Below are 8,055 nucleotides of genomic sequence, written 5' to 3'. Positions count from 1 at the left end.
CTTTGTCTTCAGGAGCTAATAGGTCAGGTACTCACCATTAACCTGGGGAGCATGAGAAGAGGCTGGCTGGGCATGGTGGTGGACGCCTGTAATCCTAGATACTTGGGAGGCTGAGGTAATAGGATTATAAATTCAAGCCCAGGCTGAGCAATTCAGTAAGACTCTGTCTCAAAATAAAAAAGGGGGTGGTGGGCTGGGGATGTAGCTCAGTCCAAGGCCCTAATCCTCAGTACCAAAAAATAAAAAAGGAGGTTGTTCTTATCTTGAAACATTGTAACAGCCTCTGAACATTTCATACAGATAAATGGATTAAAATAAATACCAAGAGAAGTCTAGGAGAGAAAGGATTGGGGTGGGAGCGGGAAGAAAATTGTCGGGAGGGGGGAGAGCTGTTATCTTGGAGCTGGAACCACCTTCATACTTGGGCATGTGAGGGCTGTTTTTAAACACTGTCTGAATCATTCCTCCACCCTCCACCCTCCACTTCCCACCCTCCCCTCACCGCCTCCCTGAGTCACCCAGACTGCCGGTTCTCACCGGGAAAGAGAAGGAAGACAGGGTGTAATTTGTGAAGAATCATTGCAGCTGTGGGACTCACTTATGTGTCCCATCTGGGCTACCACTGTGCAGGGTCTGAGTGACTTTACATAGTTTATCTCTTACTCTGTCTAATTTTTCAGTTAAATTTTCTCATAGGTATGTATGTATAGGAAAAACTGTCATGTATTATAAGACTTTGTATTATATGAACCTTCAGGCATCCACTGGGGTCCTTGAACGTAACCCCTAAAAGTACTAAGGGACCACTGTGTATTTACTTCATTTTTTTCCTCTAAGATCTAGATTCAATTTAGTTACTATATTACATCTTGTTTACACATTTCTTTATTGATGAGGAGGTCCTTGTTCTGTTTACTTTGAAATTTAATACTAGTGCTTTCTAATAAAGGTATTATCTCCTATGAGTTTTGAAACATATATCATGCAAAAGAATTCTGACATAGAAACTGAAGCCTCTTTTTCTGTCATTCTCCATTCTAACTCCCACTCCTTAGACTCTTGTTATTGTTGTTTCTTTGGTGTTTTGTTTTTCTACTACTTACCTTTTTAACTTTGAATGAAATACATATACTCACATCTCTTTACTGATCCATTTTAGAAAGTATCTGTTGTCTTACCTCAATGACAGCTAAATTTAATCTACTTATGCTGTCTCTCTCTCTCTCTCTTTTTATTGCTAGTCATGTTGCAATTTTAAATCATTCTGGTTAAACTTACACTTTTTTCATGTATGTCTTCCATGCTTATCAGAGATTTTGAAAATTTTTGTAGTATGTCAGGATACATAGAAAAGAAGACTCTGTCCTCTGTGACTTAACATGCTGCAGCTGGGAAGAGAAGTTCTGAGATGTGGGGCCTCATCCCTTCTTTTCCCTGTTTTTTTGTATGGAGGATCGTACTCAGGACCTTGCATTTGTGAGGCAGGCACATGCGGTGCCACTGAGCTAAATCCCTGGCCCATCCTTTCTTTTCTTATCAGCTCCTTCTAGTGTATACAGAGTCACCACTATTTTTTGTGTACCATGAGCTAACAGACTGAAACCAAAGGGTTCTATGTTTTCCAAAGCCTATAAGCATCAACTTCATCTGAGGTCCAGAATATAACATTTATGAATGAAGAAGAGGACCAGATCCTGCAGGGAATAAGGTTCAAGGACTCCCAGGCAAAACAAGAAGTTTCCCTAACACCCCAATGTGCTAATCCTAGGCACCCTTATTCTTCCTCAAGCCACATTGTTACCTCCTCCCCAGCTTCACATACCTGGTTGCCATTTTGGTGAGGAGCAATAGAAATAAGAGGGGACATGGTATAAAAGTAGTTTGAACTGGAATAGACTGATATGTTGATGTTTGTCTAGTTTAGTTGTTTCTACCTCATACCCACTGAGAAATATACTTAAGAGAAACATTAGTTCATGAGACATAGACTGACTGCTATTCTAAATCCACTGCTCCACTACATTTCCCAACATTCCCTGCAGTCGGGCATAACCATGTGAATGAATCCTGGCCAATGAAATGCAGGTGGAAGTGCTGCACCCACTCTCACATGTGGTCCTCACAGACCTCATTCCTCCTCGTCCATGTTCTTTTCTTTCCCAGTCGCCTTGGAAGCCAGACACTGGAGATTGTCCAGCCACAGGATGCGGGGGGGGGGGGGGCACCTGGGTCCCAGGGGATTTGAAAGAGCTGCCTGCCAATCAGGAATAGCTGTTTTGGATATTGAGGATGTGTTTCAGTTCTCTACTCCTAAATAACAAAGTGTGCTGACTTAGATGGTTTAAAGCTATCATTTACTATAATCTCTATCAGTTTGGGGGATTGACTGCACTCAGCCAGGCGGTTCTCACTTAGGGTATCTCTTAAGGTTGCAGTCAGATGTGAACCTCTTTATTTCAATTCTTGACTCCTTCACTGCCCTCTGAGAAATGGGTTAAGAATTCATATTCCCAGCCCTTGCTTTTCTCCTGAGACTCAGGCAGTGGGACTGGAATTCAGTCTGGAGATGTGCATTTTTTTTTTGCACTCTTTCAGTTTCTTTGTTAACTTTGTTGCATAAAATACACACATTCTCATATTGACATTTTTGTCATGAATAAAGGCAACAAAAATAAGGCAATAGCAGGATGTGCTTCACATAAACAATTACATAATAATAGAAAGTCTACTAGATCCCTGTAAAACAAAAAGATTAGGAAGCAAAATGTGAATAAGCTTTGTATGCAGAATATACTCAAATATGCGTGCAGACAGTATACTCATACTATGGCTCACTTAAGCTCTTTTATGATGCATAGTTTCTTAATCATCCATTTGTAAAGTAAGAGTATTAACAAACAAGAAATCCAAATCACATTTATTTTCACAATATCAAGGCTAACCTCAAAGCAGCATTTTCACTGACTCTAAATGCTAAGTGTTTCAAAAGTAAAAGACGATCTTAATTATTTTTAACCCTCTGAATAAGGTCTGCAAAAAAAAAGGGTATATTATTTAACTCCTTTCAGAAGACCAGGCTCCAACCTGCACTTACTTAGCATAAGCAACAAGAGAGCCAACAGATACATCACCAAGAGCAATCCCTATCCATAGAAAAGCATGGGGGTGAACTGTGTTCTTTCTACTTCCATAGCAAGCCTATTAAGCCACCAGCATAGCAGTTCTGACCTCGTGGACTAGAAGTACTAAATTAACTACACATCGGTTTGACATGTCCCAAGTCCCTGCTCCTAACACAGTTTTGGCACACCTATTAAACACAGCAGGTCATTTAAAAACCAAAACCAAAACTTATACCCAGTCTTTGCAATTAAACATTTTTGTAATATGAACAATGTTCAGACAAAATTTGAACTGTCTGTTCTAAATATAATTTATGTAATTAAGGCTTTATTTAAAGCCTCAATGCAGAATTCTTTATTTTGTCCAAAACAGCACAGTAAAAACATCTCCACAATACATAAATCTATATATAAATATAGAATATCTCTAATATTTTTCCTTTATATGGTAGCATACCAGTATATGCAAGAGAAAGTACTTTTGATGGGCCAAAGGGAAAAGTGATTTAGGCAGTGACCTAGTTACCAGGCATTCACCTTCAAAGACCAGGTAAATGCCAATTTTAGTCAGAAAAGCAGTATTAAAAGAGTTTCTATGAAGCTGAGATTTGTGTGTAATTAAGGCTTTCTTAAACAAAGACAGGTCTTAGATATATGATTTATACAAACTTACAGTAGTGTATATTCCAAATAGAGATTTTCTTCCTATTATAACATGACAAAATAACTGTTTTCTGAGTAAAGACATATGCTAAGGCTTAAGGTTGTAAACACTTTGAAAGGAAAACAGCTTAGTGAAGAAATTACTGTTCATTTAAAAACGTTCATTTAAAAATGTGTATCATCTCATAACAGGCTCCTGAACTTTCAAATTTACATCCAAGAACACATTTACATCTTAAATGTCTAGGAAAGGCACAAGTTTTATGTAAAAAACCAGCAAAATTTTAAACCCACCAATTTATTGAAAAAGCCATTACTTTTATTAGAAAAACATGCTTCACAAGATGTTGGCAACAAGTCGTGGTACAGACACAAGTTTGGTTTAGTGTATTTCTCCCTGAATTATATTCCAGGAGGAGGAACAGCTCTTCCTTGGCCATGGGAAGCAGAAGTATTTGAGGGACTATGTAAGCTGGTGTTGTTTATACAAACCAAACATTTCCTCTCCACAGTATCATATTCAGAAAGCCAAAGATCACAGATACATTTAGGGATCTCATTAATTGACACAGAGCCAAAATGACATACTGTTGACTGTTTACAATGCAGAAGTTCCCGAACAATCCTGGGACATGTAGCTACTTTAATATCTGTAAGAGCTTTAGCCCAGGGGGAAGTAACCACCAACCCCAAAAATGTGGCAACAGTAGCAACAAAGTCAATCATGGTAAGTTTATGACTATCCCAGTACAGGTTGGTGTAACCAACATAAAGCAGAAGGGCAGCAATGCAGTATAAGAATACAAAGACTGCAAATGTAACATAGAATTGTTCAGAAGCGGAGTAATCTATGAGGATGTAGACTTTTCCAATCTATACCACAAACATTTGAAGGTGACTGAAATGATGCCTGATTCAACCAGAATGGATAACCAAAAGTAGCTGTAACAGTTTTATTCTCAGTCACGTTACTACAACTCACTAGAATTTCTGTTTTGTCCTTAAACCCCCTACAGGTGGCAAAAGAGAAAATGGCAGCAATCCACTCCAAGACCTTGATGAAGCCCAGCGGCTCCTTGAGCAGGACCAGGTTCATCTGGAAGGCAGACGTCCTCTGAGGGAAGGAGGGGAGAGAGTCTGGAGATGTGCATTTTAACCAGCATTGTTTTAGGACCTTTATTCCTCTTGTAAGTCCTTTTCATTTTCTAAGTTCCCTTGGACCTGCAGGTAGCAATCAGCTTCTTTGTAGACCTAACAGGTATAACATTCAGCTCAAGTCACAAGAGGTCTCCAGGAAGCACCCTACGTGTCGATTCTGCTCTGGAGTTACCGGGCTTTCTTTCACATTGGGCACACATCATCATGCCAGTGCTCTGAGCCAAGTCTCCAGTGCAGATTGTGAGCGTTGATGACTTCCCTCAGTCATTCGACATTATTTTTACAAAAGTGTTCTGAGCATTTGCCTTGACCTTTCAGGCTTCCTGCTCAGGGCCCAGCTGGTCTCCCTAGTTTGCCTGCCTACCAGTGCGAGCTGGATTTCATGCATGGAGGGTACTTAGCTTCATGTATGTCTGTGACACATAATAGTTACAGTGGGGATATATATATATATATATATATATATATATATATATCCCACATATATAACAATACAAAATATATATTTTTAATATATTATATAATATTATTATATTATATTGTTTTATATTATATAATTATTATAATTATAATATAATGTTATATATGTTATATATTATATATACAAAATGTCTTGATCATTTTCATTCTTTTCTTTCTCCCTCCCTCCCTTCCTTCCTCCCTCCCTTCCTCCCTCCCTCCGATCTGCTACCCCATCTCTACAAAGTCTTTTTGTTTCCTACCATCCCTCCTTTATTTGAATCTTGATTTATTCATATTTTAGGTTTCTCATATAAGAGAAACTATGTGGTATTTAACTTTCTATGTCTGACTCATTTCATTTAACATAATGGTCTCAAGTTCCATCCATTTTCCTGCACATGACATGATTTCATTCTTCTTTATGCCTGAATAATATTATATATTACCTTTTCACTATCCATTCATCTTTTTGATGGACATTTAGCTGTTTCCAGAGTTTAGCTATTGTGAGTTGTGCTACTATAAACCTGGGTATACAGGTATCACTCTACCATGATATATTTAACTCTTTAGGAAATATACTCAGAAGTATAGCTGGGTCAAGTGGAATTTCCATTTTTAGCTTTCTTAAGAAATCTCCATACTTATTTCCCTTGTGTTTGCACCAGTCTACATTTCTACCAACAATACAGGACTGTTCTTTTCTCCCCACATCCTAGTCAGCACTTGTTGTCTTTTGTGTTCTAGCTGAAAGCCATTCTGACTGAGTTAACAGTGAATCTCAGCATTTCCTTAATGGCTAAAAATGATGAACACTTTTTTCATGTATTTATTGACCAACTGTATTTCTTCTTTTGAGAAGTGTCTACTCACTTCATTTGCCCACTTTTTTGACTGGGTTATTTGTTTTTTGAGGGTGGATTTTTTTTGTAGTATTTTATATATTTTAGATATCAGTCCTTTTTTAGAGGACTAGCTGACAACATGTTTCCCATTATATAGGTTGTCTCTTTACACTGTAGATTGTTCCTTTGTTATGTAGAAGCATTTAAATTTCATTTAATTCCATTTGTTGATGTTTGGTATTATTTCTTGTGCTGTTAGAGTTCTGTGCAGGAAGTCCTTGCCTGTGCCAGTGGCTTCCAGAGTTTTTCTCACCTTATTTTCCAGTAGTTTCAAAGTTTCTGTGTTATATCTAGGTCTTCGATTCACTTTGATTTTAGTACAGGATGAGAAATATGGATCTAGTTTCAATCTTTTACATGTGGATAACCAGTTGCCCAGAACCATTTGCTAAAGAAGCTATTTTTCTCTCCACCAGGTGTTTTTGGCAACTTTGTCAAAAATCAGATGGCTGAAGGTGCAAGGGGTTGTATCTGTATCTTCTCTTCTATTCCATTGGCCTACATTCTGGTTTTGTGCCAGTACCATGCTGTTTTTGTTACTATAGCTTCATAGTTTAACTTGAAATCTGGAATTGTGATACTTCCTGATTTGCTCTTTTTCCTCAAGATTGCTTTGGCTATTCTATATCTTGTCTTGTTCCATATAAATTTTAACATTGCTTTTTCTAGTTGAAGAAAGTTGTTGGTATTTTAATAGGGATTGCATTAAGTCTATAGATCATTTTTGGTAATATGGGTATTTTAATAATATTAGTTCTGCCCATCCAGGAAGAGCATGTCTTTCCATTTTCTAATATTCTCTTCAATCTCTTCTTCAGAGTTCTGTAGTTTTTGTTATAGAGGTCTTTTGTCTCTTTAGGTTGATTTCTAGGTATTTGATTTTTTTTTTTTGAAGCTGTCATGAATGGAATTATTTTTCTGATTTCTCCCTTAGTGGGTTATTTATTGGCATATAGGAATGTTATATATTTTGTGTGTTGATTTTATATCCTGTCACTTTGCTGAATTTGTTTATCAGGTCTAAGAGTCTTTGGATGGAGTTTTTTAGTCCTGTATGTAAATGATCATATCATCTGCCAACAGAGACAATTTGTTTTCTTTTTTTTCCTAGTCATAGCTTTTTTATTTCTTTGTCTTGCCTGATTGCTCTGGATAAAGTTTCAAGTACTATTTTGAACAGGAGTGGGGAGTGTGGACACCTTTGTCTTGTTTCTGATTTTGGGGGGAATGCTTTCAGTTTATTCCTGTTCAGGATGATATTGGCTATGTGTTTGTCACATATGGCTTTTATCGGTTTCAGGTAAGGTCCATCTATACCTATTTTCATTAGGGTTTTTTTTTTTTTATCATGAATGGATGTTGAATTTTGTCAAAGGCTTTCACTGCATCTATTGAGATGATCAGTGACATTTTTATCCTAATTCTGCTTATGTGGTGCATTGCATTTATTGACTTATGTATGTTGTACCATCCTTGCATCCCTGAGATAAAGCCACCTTGGTTGTGGTCTATGATCTTTTTAGTGATTTGTTGAATTCTTATTTGTAAGTATCTGATTGAGAATTTTTATTGCATCTATATTCATCAATAATATTGGCCTATAGTTTCCTTTTTTGTTGTTGAGTTATCTCATTCTGGCATCAGGGCAATGCTAGCTTCATGGAATGAGTTTGAAAGCATTCATTTTCTTTTAATTACAATGAAAAAATGAAAAATTGAGGAAGTATTGACATTAGTGCTCCTCT

At 37.3% G+C, this 8,055-nt stretch overlaps 1 pseudogene; it reads right to left on the bottom strand.

Moving 5' to 3' along the window:
- Positions 1-4,267: 4,267 nt before the first annotated feature.
- LOC101709210 (synaptophysin-like protein 1 pseudogene) lies at positions 4,268-4,921 on the bottom strand (annotated as a pseudogene).
- Between the last annotated feature and the right edge of the window lie 3,134 nt (positions 4,922-8,055).

The sequence above is a fragment of the Heterocephalus glaber genome, unplaced genomic scaffold (assembly GCF_053883595.1).
Source record: "Heterocephalus glaber isolate CG9 unplaced genomic scaffold, H.glaber_assembly_v1.0 deba00000347, whole genome shotgun sequence".
Classification (NCBI taxonomy): Eukaryota; Metazoa; Chordata; class Mammalia; order Rodentia; family Bathyergidae; genus Heterocephalus; species Heterocephalus glaber.
This window is presented reverse-complemented; position numbering and strand designations above follow the sequence as displayed.